This window comes from Schistocerca piceifrons, chromosome 10, assembly GCF_021461385.2.
Source record: "Schistocerca piceifrons isolate TAMUIC-IGC-003096 chromosome 10, iqSchPice1.1, whole genome shotgun sequence".
NCBI lineage: Eukaryota > Metazoa > Arthropoda > Insecta > Orthoptera > Acrididae > Schistocerca > Schistocerca piceifrons.
This window is the reverse complement of record NC_060147.1, coordinates 140,548,068-140,569,235: the sequence shown is the minus strand read 5'-3', so window position 1 is coordinate 140,569,235 and position 21,168 is coordinate 140,548,068. Positions and strand designations below refer to the sequence as shown.

The 21,168-nt window shown below is 43.6% G+C and overlaps 1 protein-coding gene and 1 non-coding gene across 2 annotated transcripts in view; one reads left to right on the top strand and one right to left on the bottom strand.

Annotated features, from left to right (window-relative positions):
• Positions 1-21,168, top strand: part of LOC124718913 (angiotensin-converting enzyme-like) — a 228,905-nt gene that overhangs the window by 103,727 nt on the left and 104,010 nt on the right. The window lies entirely within an intron of this gene.
• On the bottom strand, positions 5,486-5,558 carry Trnar-ucu. The gene has a single exon. It is a non-coding gene; the product is annotated as a tRNA-Arg (tRNA).

Genomic DNA, 21,168 nt, shown 5'->3' with positions numbered 1-21,168 from the left:
TCGAACATTGTGAAGTACCTCGAAGAAAACGATTTATTGACATATAGTCAGCACGGATTCAGAAAATATCGTTCTTGTGAAACACAACTAGCTCTTTATACTCATGAGGTAATAAGTGCTGTCGACAGGGGATGTCGAATTGATTCCATATTTTTAGATTTCCTCACAAGCGTCTTCTAATCCACTGCGTGCCTACGGAGTATCGCCTCAGTTGTGCGACTAGATTCGTGATTTCCTGTCAGGAAGGTCGCAGTAATAGACGGAAAGTCATCGAGTAAAACAGAAGTAATATCCGGCGTTCCCCAAGGAAGTGTTATAGGGCCTCTATTGTTCCTGATCTATATTAACGACATAGGAGACAATCTGAGTAGCCGTCTTAGATTGTTTGCAGATGATGCTGCCATTTACCGTCTTGTAAAGTCATCAGATGATGAAAACGACTTGCAAAATGATTTAGATAAGATATCTGTATGGTGCGAAAAGTGGCAATTGACCCTGAATAAGGAAAAGTGTGAAGTTATTCACATGATTACTAAAGGAAATCAGCTAAATTTCGATTACGCGATTAGTCATACAAAAGTGAGGGTTCTAAATTTAACTAAATACTTAGGGATTACAATTACAAAGAACCTTAATTGGAACGATCACCTGGATAATATTGTGGGTAGAGCAAAGCAAAGACTGCGGTTCATTGGCAGAACACTTAGAAGGTGCAACAGATCTACCAAAGATATTGCTTACACTAAGCTTGTCCGCCCTATTCTGGAATACTGCTGTGCGGTGTGGGATCTGCATCAGGTGAGACTGACTGATAACATCGAAAAAGTACAAAGCAGGGCAGCTCGTTTAGTATTATCGCGAAATAGGGGAGATAGTGTCACACACATGATACGTGAACTGGAGTGGCAATAATTAAAACAAATGCGTTTTTCGTTGCGACGGGATATTCTCATAAAATTTCAGTCACCATTTTTCTTCTCCGATTGCGAAAACATTCTTTTGGCACCCTCCTACATAGGGAGAAATGATCATCACGATACAATAAGAGAAATCATGGCTCGCACGGAAAAATTTAAGTGCTCGTTTTTCCCGCGTGCCGTTCGAGAGTGGAACGGTAGAGAGACAGCATGAAGGTGGTTCATTGAACCCTCTGCCAGGCACTTTATTGTGAATAGCAGAGTAATCACGTAGATGTAGAATCGTTGGTTTCGCGCTGCACTACAGCAGGACAGGGCGCAAATGACACCGGTGCACAAAGTACCCTCCACCACACAGTATAGATGTACGTATGGGAGCTACCTAGCTTGGCGTTACTTGAACGGCTCGCCACGCAGAGCGGGCAGGGTCCGCGTGCGCCGGCCTGTCCTAGACCACGCTAGGACGGCAGGTGGGACTTTTTTCCGCTGCCGGCAGTCTTGTGCAACGCGGAAGGACGCCGGCCGGTCCACAGCCGTGAAGGTCGCGCTGCTAGCCTGGCCCCTCTGTTCTGCTTGTGCCCTCGGCGCTTCCTGCTAGCGTCGTCTCTTCTCTACTAGTCCTCACTGCCCACCCCTCTCTGTCTGCAGCTGGTACTCACAGTCCTCCAAACCTCTGCGTTTCTGCCCCGCAAACTAGAAATTACAGAGCGGACGAATGCAAATTACATCGACGTGGAGCAACTTGCCTACCCCGAGCGATGCGTCGGTAATAGATGTGGCCGATAAATAAAATTAGGCATTTTCAAGGAGGTAACACATTAATATCTTTACTTACACTACGCACACGTAATAATTAATATGTACACCTCTAGGGTCTTTTGTGGTGCCCCCACACTAAAACAAAAATAAAAAAAGACGCACCACGAAGGAATAAACCGGACATGACGGAAATCGGTAGTTGTCATGTACAGGAGACAGAAAAAAATGTGAACACCTGTGCTTACTTGGGAATAGTTTATTAATAAGGGGTTGGACCCCCATTTGCCCGTAATACGGCTGCGATTCTTCTTGGAATACTGGCATGTGATAATTGTATACTCACCAATGGAATGTTAAGCCACTCTTCGATCAGAACCTTTTCAAACTCCTGTAGTGACGAGGGAGGTGGAAAACTGCTGCGGAGTCTGCGCTGCAGTACCGCCCACGAGGGTTCCATAATGTCCTGTGCTGGCCAGGGAAGACGCTGCAGTTAAGTTGCATACTTATCCTACTACGGTTGTACTGTCCTGGCTGTGTGAATGGGCGCATTATCGTTCTGAAATATGGAATCATTGTTGGCGAACAATGTTTGAATCATGGGGTGCACTTTTCACCTAACATGTCCAAATAATCGTTGGCTGTAGCACGGCCTTTGAGAGTAATGATGGGACCAGCAGAATTCCATGATACGGCTGCCCACACCATCACAGTTCCACCTCCATGCTTAACCGTTCTAATGTTGATGAGTCATCTAAGGTGGCGGACTGAAAGCAAGCGATTGTTCAGTCAGTCATTACCGAGGCAGTATGCGAGCCAGTGGCCACCACTTCTTACCATTACTTTATGTCTGTTCAGAAGATACAACAAAGCTTATGATACACAAAATGAATTGTACCTTACGTAAGGCCTCAATGAAATGATAGGCGCAGTGACATTTCTTATTGTAATATTTCGATGGCGTTTTGTCGGATAAAGACATGTTGATGGGGATCGTGACTACCTCTTGCAATGAATCTCTACGTAAGCTTTTCATTTGCCTAAGCGCAAAGATCATATTGAGCAACATGACAGATAAGCTGCACACCTCTGTCACTCCATGTTCTTCTTCTACCTCCTCTTCATGCTCTTCGACTGTTGGACCTGCACTCTGGCTTCCGAACAGGTTTTAGATGAACTTCTGCTCCTTGTATTTTATTCGTGATGCATTAAAATTTTTAGAGAGAGTATTCCAGTCAACTTGGTCAGAAGCTTTCCCTAAGTCTGCAAATGCTATAAACGAATACCTGTTTTCTTCAACCTATCTTCTAAGATACATCGTAGGGTCAGTATTGGCTCGGGTGCTCCTAGATTTCTCCGGAAACCAAACTGATCTTATTCGAGATCGGATTTTGCCAGGTTTTTCAATCTTCGGTGAATATTTGGTGTCAGTATTTTGCAAACGTGGCTAACTAAATTGATAATAATATTCACTCCTGTCGGCGCCTGCGTTGTTTGGAACGGTTACACATAAAATGTAGACTGGCAATGGCAAGGAAAGCGTTTCTGAAGAAGAGAAATTTGTTAACATCGAGTATAGATTCAAGTGTCAGGAAGTCGTTTCGGAAAGTATTTGTATGGAGTGTAGCCATGTATGGAAGCGAAACGTGGACGATAAATAGTTTAGACAAAAAGAGGATAGAACCTTTCGAAATGTGGTACTACAGAAGAATGCTGAAGATTAAATGGGTAGATCACATAACTAATGAGGAGGTATTGAATAGAACTCGGGAGAAGAGAAATTTGTGGCACAACTTGACTAGAAGAAGGGATCGGTTGGTAGGGCATATTCTGAGCTATCAAGGGATCGCCAATTTAGTATTGTAGGGCAGCGCGGAGAGTAAAAATCGTAGAGGGAGACCAAGAGATTCAGAAGGATGTAGTTTGCAGTAGGGTACGGGGGAGATGAAGAAGCTTGTACAGGATACAGTAGCATAGAGTGCTGCATCAAACCAGTCTCTGGACAGAAGACGACGACGACGACGACGACGACGACAACAACAACAAAACTCTTCCTGAACTCTGACGGTATTTCGCCCGTCTCATGCATCTTGCACATCAGATGGAATATTCTGTCATTTGTAACGTTTTTTGAAATGTATTTTATGCAGTATCTGTTTAGTATCCTATTGTTCATCAACCGGTTTCGATTATTAACCATCACCCAGAATGTAGGGTACAACAGATTAGTTAAAAACGTCCCATATTCTTTTGAAGCTGAACCACATTGAAATTATCCACAGATTTACAATCAATTTGTCTTTGGATACTGACAGTCATATTTTATGCGAAACATAAAGACACAGACATCCTGGGATGTTTTTAACAAATCTGTCGTACCCCACGCCAATGGCCTTGCCGCTGTCGGGCTGGACTGGCACTTGGATGGGTGACCATCCGGTCTGCCGAGCGCTGTTGGCAAGCGGGGTGCACTCAGCACTTGTGAGGCAAACTGAGGAGCTACTCGATTGAGAAGTAGCGGCTCCGGTCTCGTAAATACGGCCGGGAGAGCGGTGTGCTAAGCACATGCCCCTCCATATCCGCGTCGACCGACCTCTTCGGACGGTGTTCAGTTTTTAGTTGTACCCTACATCCTGGATGATTGTTAAGAAGTGAAACCGGCACATCACTAATGAGACAATTAACAGCTGATGGTTACAATGCATTTTGTAAAATATTCTGTCGTCGTTGGTGCGTCCATGGGTGTCGACATCATCTAATGCAGGTACCTTGTTTCGATTTTTTCGGTGGTCAGATTCTTCGTAATACTGTTGCTGAACAACAGTGGGTGGTTGACTTTCTACCAGACGTTATCACCCACCGATTCACTTTGTGAGACAACAAATGTCGACATCCGTCCTCTGTCCCCGTGGCTGGTTTCGAACTGGCACGAGAAATCTTCAGAAGAGTTTTGGCACTTTTAGAAGCATCAGATGAGAAGCGTTTCGTTTCGTGGAAGCTTTTGGTACTAGAATTTCAATATCAAAAATATAGTAAATTTACGTGGACCGATGTGTGACGTGAAGAGATTCTTCTTCATATACTGCAGTTTCTGAAGGATTTCTGTCTCCTCTTAGACTATGATAATGCTAGCGGAGTAAAAGTGACCCATTTTCAGTGGTTGATACAACTTTTCCGTGTATTTCACACACGAGTATATTTCTAAATCCCTTTCTTGTCTACAACTACAAACAAAAGAAAAGGCCAAACTCCCGAGACACGACAGAAATAATCGGTTGAAGTAAAAATATTCTGATACACATACGCACAGTTTCGACTGGTTTCCTGGAAAGGCACGTACCACATTCAGGGGTTGGGAAAAAAATACGGAAACACAGCGAGAAATGGGTGCTTGGATATGAATGCAGACGCAGTCCAAGCCCGCAGCCAAGCAAGGCAGGTGTGCAGCGTCCTCGGCACATTCCAAGTGTCCGTTTCAGTATAGTTTGTGGTGGCTTTCCTCTATCAGATGATCCGCAAAAGCGCAGTGTGCACTACTACTTTTTCAGGCTCACAGGTGCTCAGAATGACTAGTTTTAAAAGTTTGTACTTGTTTGGAGCATGTACAAAGTTTAGCAGGACTACAAAATGATATATTCAGCTTGGTGTAACACAAAGCGGTGTTTTAAACGCTCAGTCTGAGAAAGTTTTGCAGTCTCGGCGTATTCGGCTTCATGTGTGTCTGAGGTAGAACAGACAAAGGAGAGGACAAGGAATGCAAAGTGCGGCAGTAGAATACAAGTTCCGCGTATCAGTGGCGTTTAAAAATGCTTCATCCCTTGCGGGGATCGAACCCGCGACCTTTGGATTAGAAGTCCAACGCGCTATCCTCTGCGCCAAAGGGACGATGTCGCAGTTCCTCGTTTCACACAGAGTATATGAGCTGTAGTGAGTCACACGAGCGCTTTTCCTGCTGCCGTCGCGAGGTCAAGCTAGTCGTCGTGACGTCATCGGAATGACGCACTCCGCTGCACGCGCCTGTCGATCCGAACGCTTTGTGCTCTGGGCGGCACTTGAAAATTAATTAACATGGTTAAAATTATTGTTGTACGCAACTGGAACGAGTAACTCACATTTGTGTGTGACACGAAACAGAAATCACGCTGTTGACCCGGGTTCGACTAATGGTGACAGCACCGATCCGACTGACTCGTCCGCCACCGAAATGGCGTCAGGTGAAAATATTTGCACCGATATTTATAATTTCTTTACTTTTGGGCTTGGTGGTCTAGCGACAATGTGTGCGGCTCGAAACCGAAAGCTCCTGGGATACAATCCCGGTCGGTCCTTGAAGTTTTCAGTCTGCCTTTAACCCTCTAACGGTAAGGTGAAGTTTCCTGACATAAACGGTAAGGTGGGGTTGGATCAGACCCCACCCTCCAAATATCGCTTTTTCGGGGTAAAATAATGAATAATGGGAAAAAGTTTTATCATCAATTAAACACATATATTTGTTATAACAAGTTTTTTTTTATTGTCAATAAGTAAGAATATAGAGTACTTTGGAAAAAAATAGGAACTTGATTACAAAAAACACTTTAATACAAATATTCTCTATAAAATTATTGAAAACATAGTGAAAATCAATAGATTCAGTCATCAACTAGGAACCTGAGTGCTTCAGAAATTCTAAAGATACTAATTGTAGAAAATAATTATAGTGTCAGCAGTTTCGAAATATAAAGTTCTCAATAATAAATATCTTTGTACACATAATGTAATGGGAACAAATAATAAATGTATAATGTTATCCCGGAAATGATCACATACAGCCCTGAAAATACATATTTGGCACAATTTATCACAAAAAATGGCTCTGAGCACTATGGGACTTAACTTCTGTGGTCATCAGTCCCCTAGAACTTAGAACTACTTAAACCTAACTAACCTAAGGACATCACACACATCCATGCCCGAGGCAGGATTCGAACCTGCGACCGTAGCAGTCCCGCGGTTCCGGACTGCGCGCCTAGAACCACTAGTCCACCGCGGCCGGCACAATTTATCACATCTCAGTTTCTTTACAGCCAGGTCATATAATAACTTTATGCTCCCCACATATAGAACGATTACACTTACTAAAAAAAGCATTCCCCTTGCTATCTTTTGATCTGTCTCAAAAATCACATCATCTTTTCTTTAGTGGCTGCGCTTGGGTAGGCTCGTCTAATTCGATTGGTTCTTTTTCTAAAAGTTTTCTAATAGACGAACGGAGCTCACGGGGAAGATGTGTGTCATTCAACCTCTTTTCCATAAGAGGTTTTGTCAAAGAGAGCGCAAGATTTTTGAGAAATGATATTCTCGCGTCATTTGAAAAGCTGCCCATTTTTCTATTGCTTTTGTAAATGATAACTCTATTTATAGCAGCGATGTCTAAAATAGCATAAAAGTACCGCGTGGGCCATCTTCTCGATTTTCTCTTTGTGGTCCTGCTGTGGCAAAGCATATCTAATACATCGACCCACCCTTTAGTTAGACTGTAGAACTCTCCAATTTCAGGCTTATTTGATTTTTCATTTATCTCTCCAGAGAAGTGCACAGACGATATCAGTAAAACTTTTTTTATTTTTCTTTGGAGTAAATGGCACCAAAGTTTTGTCGTCCTGATACATACATGTTGAAGAGCCTAGCGGAGCGGAAAGCAGCCTCCTCAATGTACCTACAAATGTGAGTTTCTTATGGAGGAGGGCGTCAGTCACCTCCACTGAGGAAAACCAATTGTCCGCTGTAATGTTTCTGTTAGAACCCCTGAGATTCCGTCAGGCGCAAAACATACTGGGCAGGTAAAGGCAAATCTCCAGGTCTCCTCTTTATTCTGTTGTCCTTCCCAGTGTATGGAATGCCATGCAAAAAATAGAATGTCCTTGCGTCGCATAGTGACATTATTTTCAACCCATATTTGTAGGGTTTCGATGGGATATACGTTTTGAATGGACAGGCACCCCGAAAACTCAATAGAGTTTCATCTACTGTGACATATTCAGATGGGCTATAATATTTTTCACTGTTAGATTGAAACATGTCCCACACTTCTCTGAAAGCCGCAAATTTGTCATTGATTTTTCTGGCCTCTCTGGTGGCTGTATCATCGAAGCGGAGGTTTTCTAGAAGAAATGCAAACCTTCTCTTGCACATAGTGCAACGGAATACCGGAGGTCCATAGGTTGCTGAGAACATCTCATCTACACTGAGCATAAAATTTTTTAGGAGACCACTCAGGAAGAGAAGGCCCATCAACCCTCTTATTTCAACGCTCTCTGATGGCGAATGAAACCACTGGACCGTATTGTACTTTTGCCTAAATTTCTCGATTTCAAGATTTGTGTACAAAACAATTGTTTCTATAATTTTTGAATCTATAAATAATAAAAATATTTCCAATTCACTAGTGACCCCCCTTGCCACCCCACGCGGACCAGGGAGATGAGTAATAATATTTCACGCTGGTGTCTTAGAAAATTTTGAATGGATGGGTTTGTTGGTCCATATTGTCTTTAAGTCTTTACCTAGCTCAAAATTTCTCTCATCTTCTACATATGACTGAGAATTCTCAAACTCGACTGCTCCTGCCGCACAGTGAAATACATCATCCTCGTCATCAGTATTAGATAATACATCATCCTCGGTTTCTGAACAGTTTTCTGCATCGATATTGGTGCCATCCTCTGACTCAGCCTCCTGTCGGAGAAACACGTCGTATACCTCCTCAGGAGTTCTAAGGAGTTGATGCGCCATTTTAGGAAGATACTAGAAGAGAAAACACAACTCAGATGTAATATAAACATCAATATGGGGTTTAATCCTCCCCACAAAAGAAACTAATAAGTGTGACGTAAACAGTAAGGTGGGGCCGGATCCAACCCGAGCGCGGGTAATGTAGGTTTCGGATAGAGAGGGTAGCTGCAGGTCACCCATCAGACTGACGTGGCCTCCTCCCGGGACGACTGGCTGGTAGGGTAGCTGGAACCACAGCGCTCTCAGAAAAGGGAGTGGGGAGTTATAAACAAAGCAGAATCGCGGGGGTCGGATTCCACCCCAACCTTACCGTTAGAGGGTTAACAGAGCCTTCATCTCTACAAGGACGTGGAGAGTGACAAGGAGCCACACGTGGTCCGGATTCCAGGTTAAACTGTACGGCCCCTTTCGCCAGTTGGGTAACTGGAATAGCGTAGTGAAATCCAATTTGCCGAAGTGGCGTCCAATAGAAATACTTGCGTCAGACTGCTGAATCACACGCCATTATTATTTACGTATAAGCGTCTTAATAAAAATGTTGTTTTAGACACAGTGTGGACAGGTAAAGCTCTGGCGTGTGAAATTGTGATATGACAGAAGAAAAAACTAGGCGCTTGCGACACGCGAAGCCTGCACAGTCTTAGAACAGTGTTCATTGAATTGTGAGTGCATTGTGTCGGTAGTCTTGAATTCGAACATAAGCAAATTGTTGGCGATCGTATGTTGCGCGCGTCCGTAACGAAGAGAGCTGAGGTATTTGGTGTTTCAAGGTGCACGGTGTCGAAGAATTGTACCGCGTACAGGGAAAGTGGAAAAGCATCGTCCGCTAGTCAAAATTCGGTCGAAAGTGTCTGCTGAGTGATCGTGACGGACTGGTGATTGAAGAGGGCTCTGGCGAAAATAAGGGGGCGACAGCTGCAAAAATCACTGCAGAACCTGTCAGCTCCAAAACAACACGAAGAGAGCTTCGTAATCTGGTAAAATAAGGGGGCGACAGCTGCAAAAATCACTGCAGAACCTGTCAGCTCCAAAACAACACGAAGAGAGCTTCATAATCTGGTAAAATAAGGGGGCGACAGCTGCAAAAATCACTGCAGAACCTGTCAGCTCCAAAACAACACGAAGAGAGCTTCGTAATCTGGTAAAATAAGGGGGCGACAGCTGCAAAAATCACTGCAGAACCTGTCAGCTCCAAAACAACACGAAGAGAGCTTCGTAATCTGGTAAAATAAGGGGGCGACAGCTGCAAAAATCACTGCAGAACCTGTCAGCTCCAAAACAACACGAAGAGAGCTTCGTAATCTGGGCGATATGGAATTACAGAGCCACTCACCAGTGATGCAAATGTCCGTAGCTGGAAAACGTGGTCCCGGCGCCACAAAACCTGGTCTGTGGACCAGTGGAATAAAGTCATTCGGTCGGATGAGTGTTGTTTCACAATATTTCCAGCTTCCAGCCGAGTTTACGTCCCAAGAGGAAACATGACAGGGTTGGGTGAATATTTGGGCAGCCACACCTTGGCATTAATGCCGAAGACTGTGTGACCAGTTTGGCAGGTCAGGTCCGTCCCATGTGGCAGAGGTTGTAATTGCGTGCACTGAACAATATGGTGGTCTTAAAAATTCGTCACTTCTCGAAAATGAACTGTATAATATCGCATTCCGATAAAAACAGTGACATAACTGAAAGATGTAGTAGTAAGTTATCTAAGTTTTATCACATGTCCTTTGTCCCTCTGTGTCCTCCACCGTAGTGCTTTTAGGGTGGAGGTTTTAATGTGTTGCAGAGTGGCTGGCTTCTCCTTTGTATTCTCAAGGTCAGCCAGCCATGGCAATCTGCTTTGTTGTTTCAATCTCTTCATCCGGTTTCTTGCGTTCCTGTGGTTTTCTTGTCCCCTTTTGTCCATTTACATGTTTGTTGCCCTTCAACGTTCTTGTGATTTTTCCTTTCATTCTGATTTGAGTTGTCAGTCTCGTTCGTTTTATTCTCACATTTGGGGCGTTGTTTTATTCGGAACAAGGGACTGATGACCTCGTAGTTTCGTCCCTTTCCCCCTCTTTTAATCCAACCAACCAACCAATCTTTGCACGATTTCGAAATCTTATGACGATCCGTCAAATTAAACATTTGTGCCTCTTTTTCAAACAGTACTTCATTGCAGAGAACACATCATGTGTGGAAAGTCTGACGTCAACATTAACATTGCAAGATCGTTAATGTACAATACGAACAGCAAGCATCCCAACACAGTTCCTTGGCAGGACATCAGATGTTACTTCTACATCTGTTGATGTCTCTCCACCCACGATTACATGCTATCCTCTCTACCAACGAAATCCTCAATCCAGTCACAAATTTCGCCTGATGTCCCATGCGATCGAACTTTTGATAGTAAGCGTGGGATTGGCGGTGAGTCATATCCTGCACTTACCTGACTGTCTAGATACACGCCTTTCAGGATGTCGTGTGAAAAACTGCGAGTTGTGTTCCGCATGATCGATGTCTTCAGAACCTAGGCTAGTTGCCATATAGGAGGCAGTTCGAGACAATTCATTGTGTGAAGCCTGCACCTTTAGGAAGCTTAATGGCACAGTTTGACTGCTAGATTTGCTGGCAGGATGGACACGTGAAGGGTGTTCGAGCTGAGAACTGTTGCTCTAAGTGGTGGGTGGTTTTGTTCTTGCTAGATGCGTAAAGTTTGTTACCAATAAGAGACCAGACCATCCTGATGATATGCAGAACCCGCCGCGTTGTCCTCAAAGGAGATTCGTCCAAAAGAACGCGAGTGTGCTTCAGGGATTCGTGATGGCATCATTAAGCTTTGTTACATATTAGGAGCTCTCTGTTCTTAACATTTCAATTTCCCTCAAATCAGTAATTAAATTTTTATTAATTACCTTGATTATTGCCAAGCAATTAAATGCTTTCTAACAAAACTATACCACATGTCGGCTAATTTCATAAGCTATTTGTCCATTTCCCACTCCTCGTCAGAATGCGAAATTTCGGACATAAACCCATTGTGTAATTTATAGGGACTCTTGCTTTCGTTCCGCTGAAACGTTCGACCAGTAAAACTGTTCGATAATTTTCTTCTTCATTAGCCAGACCGAACGTATGTCTTCAACATTGTCTAAATTTTTCAATTGTTTCAATATTTCTACAGCATCCCCACACTTTCGCCGTCGTCACCCTCACCTCTCTGCTCGGCTAACGCGGTCGATGATCTGGCGTCCCCTACGCTCCTTTTTTGTTTGTGTAATCGGTTTACTGACTGCTTTGATGAGGCCCGCCACGAATTCTTCTTCTGTTCCGAACTCTTCATCTCAGCGTATCACTTGCAATCTACATCTGCAGTTATTTTCTGGATGCATTCCAATCTCTGTCTTCTTCTACAGTTTTTACTCTCTACAGCTCTGTGAAGTAGCATTGAAGTTATTCTATGACGTCTTAGCAGTTGTTCTGTCGTCTTGTCCCTTCTTTTTGTCAGTGTTTTCCATGTTTTCCTTTCTTCGATCCTGCGCATAACCTCCTCATTCCCTACCTCATGAGTCTACCTAATGTAGAGCATTATTCTGTCACACCGCATATCAAACGCTTCGATTTCCTTCTGTTTCTTTTTCCTACAGTCCATGTCTCACTCCCATACAATGCTGTGCTCCGAGCGTAGGTTCTCAGAAATTTCTTCCTCAAATTAAGACCAATGTTTGATGCTGGTAGACTTTTCTTGACCAAGACTGCCCTTTTTGCGAGTATTAGTCTGTTTCATACGTCCTCCTTGCTCCGTCCGCAATGGGTTATTTTACTGCCTAGGTAGGAGAACTCAATTTCGTCTACTTCGTGATCCACAATTACGATGTGTCGGTGTTCTAATTTCTGCTACTTCTCATCTCTCTTGGGCATATATTCTTTGCTCATGAAGCTGTTTATTCCATCCAGCAACTCCTGTAATTCTCTTTCACTTTCAGTGAGAATAGCAATGTCATCGACGAATCTTCTTTTTGATATCCATTCACCTTGAATTTTAATCCCACTCTTGAATCTTTGTTACTTCCGTCAATGCTTCTTCTATGTACAGACTGAACAGTAGGGGGCGAAAGACTACATCCCTGCCTTCCACCCTTTTTAATGCGGGCACTTCGTTCTCGGTCTACCACTCTTGCTGTTGCCTCTTCGCTCTTGTACATATCGCATATTACCAGCCTCTCCCTATAGCTTACCTCTATTTTTCTCAGAATTTCGAACATCTTGCACCATTTTACGTTATCGAACGCTTCTTACATGTAGACATATCCTATGAGCGAATTTTGATTTTTCTTCTGTCTTTGCTTCCATTATCAACTGCAATGTCAGATCTGCCTCTGTGGCGCCTTTATCTTTCTCACAGCGAAGCTGATCGTCATCTAACACATCCTCAATTTTCTTTTCCGTTCTTCTGTATATTATTCTTGTCAGCAATTTCGACGCATGAACTGCTAAGCGAAATCTCGCACCTACCGACTCTTGCAATCTTCGGAAATGCGTGGATGATGTTTTTTCCGAAAGTTTTGTATCGCCCGTCTCACAGATTCTGCAGGGGAACGAGAATTTCCGTTACGTTGCCACTTCTTCGAGTGATTTTAGAAATTCCGATGGAATATTATCTACCCCTACTTAAGTGTTACGCAACTCTTTTAAATTCTGACTGTAATACTGCATTCCCTTCCTCTTCTATGTAGTGTCCTGTTTCTTCTTCTAACACGTCACGGGAGAAGTCTTTCCCCTCAGCGTACTCTTTCCGCCTACCCGCTGCCTCCACCGCTGTGATTCCCAGGGCGCCCTTAGTGTTAGTGCCCTCGCTTTTAATGGCGTCGGCGACCCAGCGGTGTAGCGTTCCGGCGCGGCGTCGTATGCTTTTCATCGACTTGCACCACACTGCTCCATCGGATCTGGCGATGAGTTGACTGTTTTTCCAAACGATTTCATTTTTTTCAGATGGTTTTGCTTATCAACCTTCTACATGGAATGTGGGTTTGAGGTCAGGATGGATTTATTTACATACTGATAAAACAGTTTGTCATTCGTCAGCGAATAAAACGCCAGGTGTCGCCGTGGATTTCGGAAGATACGGCGACCTCACAACTCTAAGACGTAGTCTGCGTGACAGAACCGCAGCGCCTGGGGCCCGGGCTCTGGCAGAAGCAGTAACGGTGGAAGTAAAAGTAGAGGCCGGGCGGCGGCAGTGGAAGGAAAGCGCGACCCAGCGGCCGCTATCAGCGCCTGGGCCGGCTCACTTGTCAGATAAGCGGCCAGCTAGCTGCTGGCCACAGGGCACACACGCCGCCCTTACCCTACCTACCCACCTACCTGCGCCGGGCCGACCACTCTCGCCCACCTCATTCTCCTCCACACGCGACTCTGCGCCCCACGACAACGCAGTAGCCGAGGTCTCGTGTCACTCAGCTCACAACAAGACCGGACGTAATTACCCTCAGCGGCGTGATTCGTATTGGCAGTGCGTGTACGGCGCGACTAGGACCGATACGTAAGCAGAAAGACGCAACTCTCTACCCGTTTTGGAGAAAATCGAGTTTGGAAACGTAAGGCGTCCTAATACAGTGTGATTCGCTAACAGTCTTGCCTCAGTGGAGATCATCACCTGAGTTAAACGCTGTCGGGTTTGGCCGGCACTCGGATGGGCGGCCGTTCAGGTCTGCCGAGCGCTGTTGGCAAGCAGGGTGCACTCAGCCCTTGCGAGGCCAACTGTGGAGCTGCTTGACTGAAAAGTAGCTGCTCCGGTCTCGTAAACTGAGTAGTGTGCTGACCACACGGCCCTCCGTATCCAGTGGCGCATATCGGTCAAGGAAGACACGGCGGTCGGTCGGTTCCGTTGGGCTTTCAGAGGTCTGTTCGGATGGAGTTTTCGGAGGTACAGTGTGATTTCGAGAGGATGTCAGGATGTTACAAACTATGAGGGATGATGGAGAAGGGAAAAATGTATCAATTTGAGTTAAGGGTCTGTGTCGAAATAAATAAAAAAATTAAATTTATTGGTTTTTTGAAGAGAGAAAAAATTATGGATATGGAACTGTAACTTTAGAATTTTTGAGAGGCTTTTTTTACGGACTCTATTGACCGGCTTGAATGCGGACAAATTCAGTGCTGCGTGAAATTTGCCTGTAATATAATTTAGAATTCCGATTAATTACATTTTTGAATTCTACGTCATTGTTGATTTAATCAGAGTTCTCACCTTAGACGTAGACTTAGTCTTTCTGCTACAATACTAATTCATTAGTCGCCATCGATGTTCTTCTCTTTGCTGACAGTGTGTATTTTCCTAAGTCGGCATCGGTTTACTTCACGAAGACGGTGGAAACCAAGGAATACAGTGCTTCGTCGCTTTAAATAATTCTCGTAAAACTTAGATACTTTTCACTATTTTTTATTCACAAGAAAATAAGACTTGCTCTGCTCGTCGCACAAACCATAAATACTAACAAGATGGCTGCGTTTCCACACACATCAAAAATTACGTCCATGCCCTAAAAGGTAACAATAGAAAGTGTATCTTAGCTCCTTCTTGGAGTATGAAACAAAAGAGAATCCAACATGAACATTACAGAGATTATATTCTACATTCCTCTCAATTTAATCTTTGGCGCAGCCTTTGAGGTATTGTATGCGTCGGAATGTGTCGTTACAGGACCCTGGTCCGGAAGAGACCGTCTGGAAAGTTATAAGGGAAAGACGTTCCGGTATCTTTGACAGTGAAATACATGTACCGGTACTGTTGTTCCATAGCGTTGGCGATCCCGATGAGCACATAGACGTAGGCGTGGGAATAGTAACCCAGCTAATCCAGTGCCGATGGTGTGCCGTGTTATGAGAGGAGCAGTTCTGCTGTAGTACTGATGCCGATTAGCACTAACCAAATGGAGTTGTGCCTGCTGACGCAATTTCCAGACGCGATTTTTCTGTCAGCAAAACAAATGGAAGCAGCAGGGAAGCGGAAAGGTTTGTAACACTACTAAAAACCATACTCCGCCCGAGCAGCTCATGAAGGCCCGGCGGTACCGACCGGCCGCCGTGTCATCCTGAGCCCACTGGCGTCGCTGGATACGGATACGGAGGGGCACGTGATAAGCACACCGCTCTCCCGGCCCTATGGCAGTTTACGAGACCGCAGTCAAGTAGCTCCTCAATTTGTCAGAAGGGCTGAGTGCACCCCGCTTGCCAGCAGCGCTCGGCAAACCTGTTGGTCACTCATCCGAGTGCTATCCCGGCCCGACAGCGCTTAACTTCAGGGAACCGATGTTACCACTGCTGCAGGGCCGTCGGCTGTTAGTGTTTCACATACTCACCTCAACATAGCTGAATGATTGTCACCTGAAACATCGTGGTGAGACGTCGACGTTATCTGGCTGCAATACCGAAACTTCATTGCAGTTGACGGTGACTCTGTACTAATGGTTAAGATGTCGGACTATTTTCCGTTTGTCAGAAGATTTCCATTCAAAGGAAGCAGTAGCAAAACAAACTGGAATCCAACACAGGTTCTATTAGTAGTAAAGTAATGGGTGTATTTATAAATAATTCATCTGCTACCAGTCACGATTTTCTTTATTTTTCGCACGACGCGTTTCGGGAAATGATTCCCATCTTCAATTGCGTTTTTTGTGTTTGTTATGTCATTCTTATGTGATGATGTCAATGTGTGAGATTCTGCTTAATTTTGTTGACTTTACTGCAATATATAAGAAACCACGCTAATTTTAGTTGGTTGTCGATCTTTTTGCGAAGTTAGTGACGAAATTTAGAAGAATTTGTGCTTACAGTTTCCTTATGGTCCATTTGTGCAGAGTCTCACATACACTAAACATCACACACAACTTGTTGTACACTTTTAAATATTGAAACCATTTTAAATAAACAAAACAGTGGCACAGATGTTCTTACAAGTTTTTTCCACATTCAATAAACTACAGCAAGAACAAATACACAATATAAAGTGTAAACATGATCCATACTCAGACTCTGGAATATACAAGGTCACATGCCAGGAATGCTCCATGTTCTACCTAGGACAAACAGGCCGAAATTTCAACACCAAGTACACAGAGCACATAAAAGCTTACACACACAACAGACACACTGCATCAGCCATAGCAACACATGTACATAATACAGGACACCCATTTAGAAAAATAGAGCAAAATGTCAAAGTACTCCACCGACTAAATAAAGGACATAAAATGGATTTGCTAGAAGAACTGGAAATATAGTCACATTACAGAAAATATGAAGATAAAATATGTAATTATGTAAAACGAAACGGTCGCCAACCAAATTAGCTAATCGTGTACCAAGTACTGACACCGTCCACCAAGGAGACGAACTATCGGTATTTACTTTACTTCATGTTGCAATTCTATTTTTCCTTATAGGACACGAGACAGTAGCTTACTTTAGCAAGCAGTATACCAGTGCTTTGACGTGAACAACACAGAAATATTAAACATTTTGGCAACAACTGGCTCTAAATAACACTTACTATCTCTACATTACAGTAGGAAAAGTAATGACCATAACAGGCGATTGATCACAGATAGTGGAGCACTACTAACTTCATCCTTAACTAGTTTATTTACCGGAATTACTGACATGGAAATGGTTTTTAGACAGTCGTATTACCTGTTCTGATCACTGTTTTCTTATGGAACCTTCAGTTCTTTATACTAGACGGAGCACAAATAAATATGTGGTCACTGGCTTTGTAATAAATTGAACAGTGGTAGCCAGTTACTCATTGTAGCACACAAAAGCTATAAAAATTGATAGCTGCGCTTCACTTCTACTGTTACTGTAATATGCAAAGCAAAGCTGACTCAACAGCCAGAGTGCGGGCCTCAGAAACTATTGTCAGTGACTAAGATCAAGACTGACTATTTTTGTTACAACACAATATCAAGAATACTATTAACTAAAAACACACGAGATAAGCATATTACTACAAACCCGTACATCAGTTATTCCTTAAGCTGACACTTCACGTTTACTAGTCAGTAACTACTCTGACCAGTCACAGCTCTATACAGGCAACTTCAATAGTGAACTGGGATTCAATAAGGATGACAATTAACCAAAACACTTCAGATAAGTTCTTTGCATTTGTGCTTTGTCTAATCTTTGAATAATTTCGTATGAAAAACTCGTGGAGTATTTAAGGAACAAAATTCACTGAATTGTAAAGAAATCTACTATTCTACAGAAGTTGTTGTTGTTGTGGTCTTCAGTCCTGAGACTGGTTTGATGCAGCTCTCCATGCTACTCTACCCTGTGCAAGCTTCATCTCCCAGCACCTACTGCAACCTACATCCTTCTGAATCTGCTTAGTGTATTCATCTCTTGGTCTCCCTCTACGATTTTTACCCTCCACTCTGCCCTCCAATACTAAATTGGTGATCCCTCGATGTCTCAGAACATGTCCTAACAACCGATCCCTTCTTCTAGTCAAGTTGTGCCACAAACTCCTCTTCTCCCCAATTCTATTGAAACAAAAGTTGTTACACGTTATTAAAGAAAACAATTACTTATCTGTTGAATAAAATAGGATACTCGGAAACATTGCAGCACTTGGGAAAGGACACTGCCTCGGTAAATGACATGTCTACATCTACATAGATACTCTGCAAATCACATTCAGTGCCTGACAGAGGGTTCATCGAATCACCTCCACAACTCTCTATTATTCCCATCTCGTATAGCGCGTGGAAAGAATGAACACCTATATCTTTCCGTACCAGCTCTGATTTCACTTATTTTATCGTGGTGATCGTTCCTCCCTATGTAGGTCGGTGTCAACTCTCTCCCATATTTCGCGATAATACAAAAAAAGTGTTCCCTTTCTTTGAAATTTTTCGATGTACTCCGTCGGTCCTACCTGGTGAGTATCCCACACAGCGCAGCAGTATTCTAAGAGAGGACGGACAAGCGTAGTGTAGGCAGTCTCCTTAGTAGATCAGTTAACATTTTCTACTTGTCCTGCCAATGAAACGCAGTCTTTGGTTAGCCTTCCCCACGTCATTTCCCATCCATCTGTTCCTTCCAGTTTAAGTCGTTCGTAATTGTAATTTCTATGTATTTAGTTGAATGTAGGGCCTTCATATTTCACTGATGATGTATCATGCAACCGAAGTTAAACGAATTCCTTTTAGCACTCATGTCGATGACCTCACACTTTTCGTTATTTAGGCTCAATTGCCACTTTTCGCACCATTCAGATATTTTTTCTAAAACGTTTTGCAGTTTGATTTGATCTTCTGATGACTTTATTAGTCGATAAACGACAGCGTCATCTGCAAACAACAGAAGACGGCTGCTCAGATTGTCTCCCAAATCATTTATATAGATAAGGAATAGTAAAGGGCCTATAACATTACCTTGGGGAACGTCAGAAATCACTTCTGTTTTACTTGATGACTTTCCGTCAATTTCTATGAACTGTGACCTCTCTGACAGGAAATCACAAATCCAGTCTCATAACTGAGACGATATTCCATAAACACGCAATTTCACAACGAGCCGCTTGTGTGGTACATTCTCAAAAGCCTTCCGGAAATCCAGAAATGCAGAATCCATCTGAAATCCCTTGTCAATAGCACTCACCACTTCATGTGAATAAAGAGCTAGTTGTGTTTCACAGGAACGATGTTTCCTAAACCCATGTTGACTGTTTGTCAATAGACCGTTTTCTTCGAGGTAATTCATAATGTTCGAACACAATACATGTTCTAAAATACTGCTGCATATCGACGTTAACGATATGGGCCTGTAATTTAGTGGATTACTCCTACTATCTTTCTTGAATATTGGTGTGACCTGTGCAACTTTCCAGTCTTTGGGTACGGATCTTTCGGCGAGCGAACGGTTGTATGTGATTGTTAAGTATGGGGCTACTGCATCAACATACCGCGAAACGGACGTAATTGGTATATAGTCTGGACCAGAAGACTTGCTTTTATTAAGTGATTTAAGTTGTTTCTCTACTCCGAGAATATTTACTTCTACGTTGCTCATGTTGGCAGCTGTTCTCGATTCGAGTTCTGGACATGGGATTGAATATGAGTCTTTAAACAAAGTTTTAAAAAATAGCATTATTATTTGGATAAGGAACAGCGTAACTCGTCCATGCAATTGTCCAATACTCGACTGATAATTTAAGGTGGAGGAGGTGTCTGTGGCGATTTCCTGTGGCCGGTCAAAGAAAACGCGGCAGAAGTATCCATGGCTCTTCCAGTATAAGAATCTCTGAAAATTGTGTTCTTAGCGTAGGATTTTCGTATTACAGAGCTAACTAATGTATGCTGTGAATAATGAGCCATATATCTTCCGCATCCGAGGAGACGTTAAACTATCTTACTGCTCTTCTCGCCATTCAGCACACCAGATGCGAACACGTTGCCTGCTGGCCACCAACTAACTCTTTCCACAAAGGAGTCTTGCAGTTCGAGTCCGCAGCTCGTGGTCGTCTGGTAGCGTCCTCGCTTCCCACGCCCGGGTTCCCGGGTTCGATTCCCGACGGAGTCAGGGATTTTCTCTGCCTCGTGATGACTGGGTGTTGTGTGCTGTTCTTAGGTTAGTTAGGTTTAAGTAGTTCTAAGTTCTAGGGGATTGATGACCATAGATGTTAAGTCCCACAGTGCTCAGAGCCATTTGAATCTTGCAGTTCGACCGCCAAATTCACCTTTTCTGTACCCGCCAAGCCAGTTTCGTTGCCGAGGGATTTCCCTGCGTGTTCTACATGATCACAAACTTACTTTCCCCTATGCATGAATCACCACTACAAGAAAAGTTTAAACATTTCCATTGTTTTACAGAACACTACCCTTGAAAATACATACATACTTTAATCATAATGACATTAATGGACATGAATAAAGCACCTAAATTGATGTTACACCAAAGAGCATGTCGCATTAAATAAAAACCAAGAACTTAAATGAGAAGTATAGGTAGGATCGCTAATAGTGTGCCGGGTTGTACGAGATCAGATACTCGCGTAGACGACATTCGGCTCACACCACGTTTCCAAGACTCTAGCGATTGCGTGAAACAGGCCAGTCGGTACGACAGTGTACAATGGTCGAGGAGGGTGACTGACTACACGGACTCCAGTGGTCCCTGCAGCGCCTTCCAGTCCATCTTCGCTTTCCTGCGTAAAGTCCTTGCGAAGGATGAATCTGTTTCACCGAAGACGGAATGCTAAATAGCCTTAATAGTCGTGTTGGGGCGGACAAGGATCCCCGCGCTACAGTTGTGAGGGAGGCGCCATCAACACAGGCAACCAGTCGACGTGTGGGCAGGCACTACACCCAGTGTACACGTACTAGCCCTGTTCCTTCTCCCTCGCCGCTTAAATGCAGTAGTCTACACATTTTCTCCCTGTCTTCCTCTTCTTAACAGTATTTATTACTTTCAGTAGTACTTTTTGCTACACGCATTGCGAAATGTCGTTGCAGTGTTACTCTGTTACAACAATGTTTACAGATTCCATTTTAGATGCACTTTTATAGCGCTTTAATTTTTATACCGCCTTGCACAAGGTACAAATGTCTCTCTCTGTCTCAATGCACGTCAGCTACTTAACACAGTCAAGGTGCATTTCTCCCCGCACACATTTAGCGCCTTCTACGTGAAGCTTTCCTCGGCGCTAGTGCCTGTGCGTTTGGCCAGTCGACTC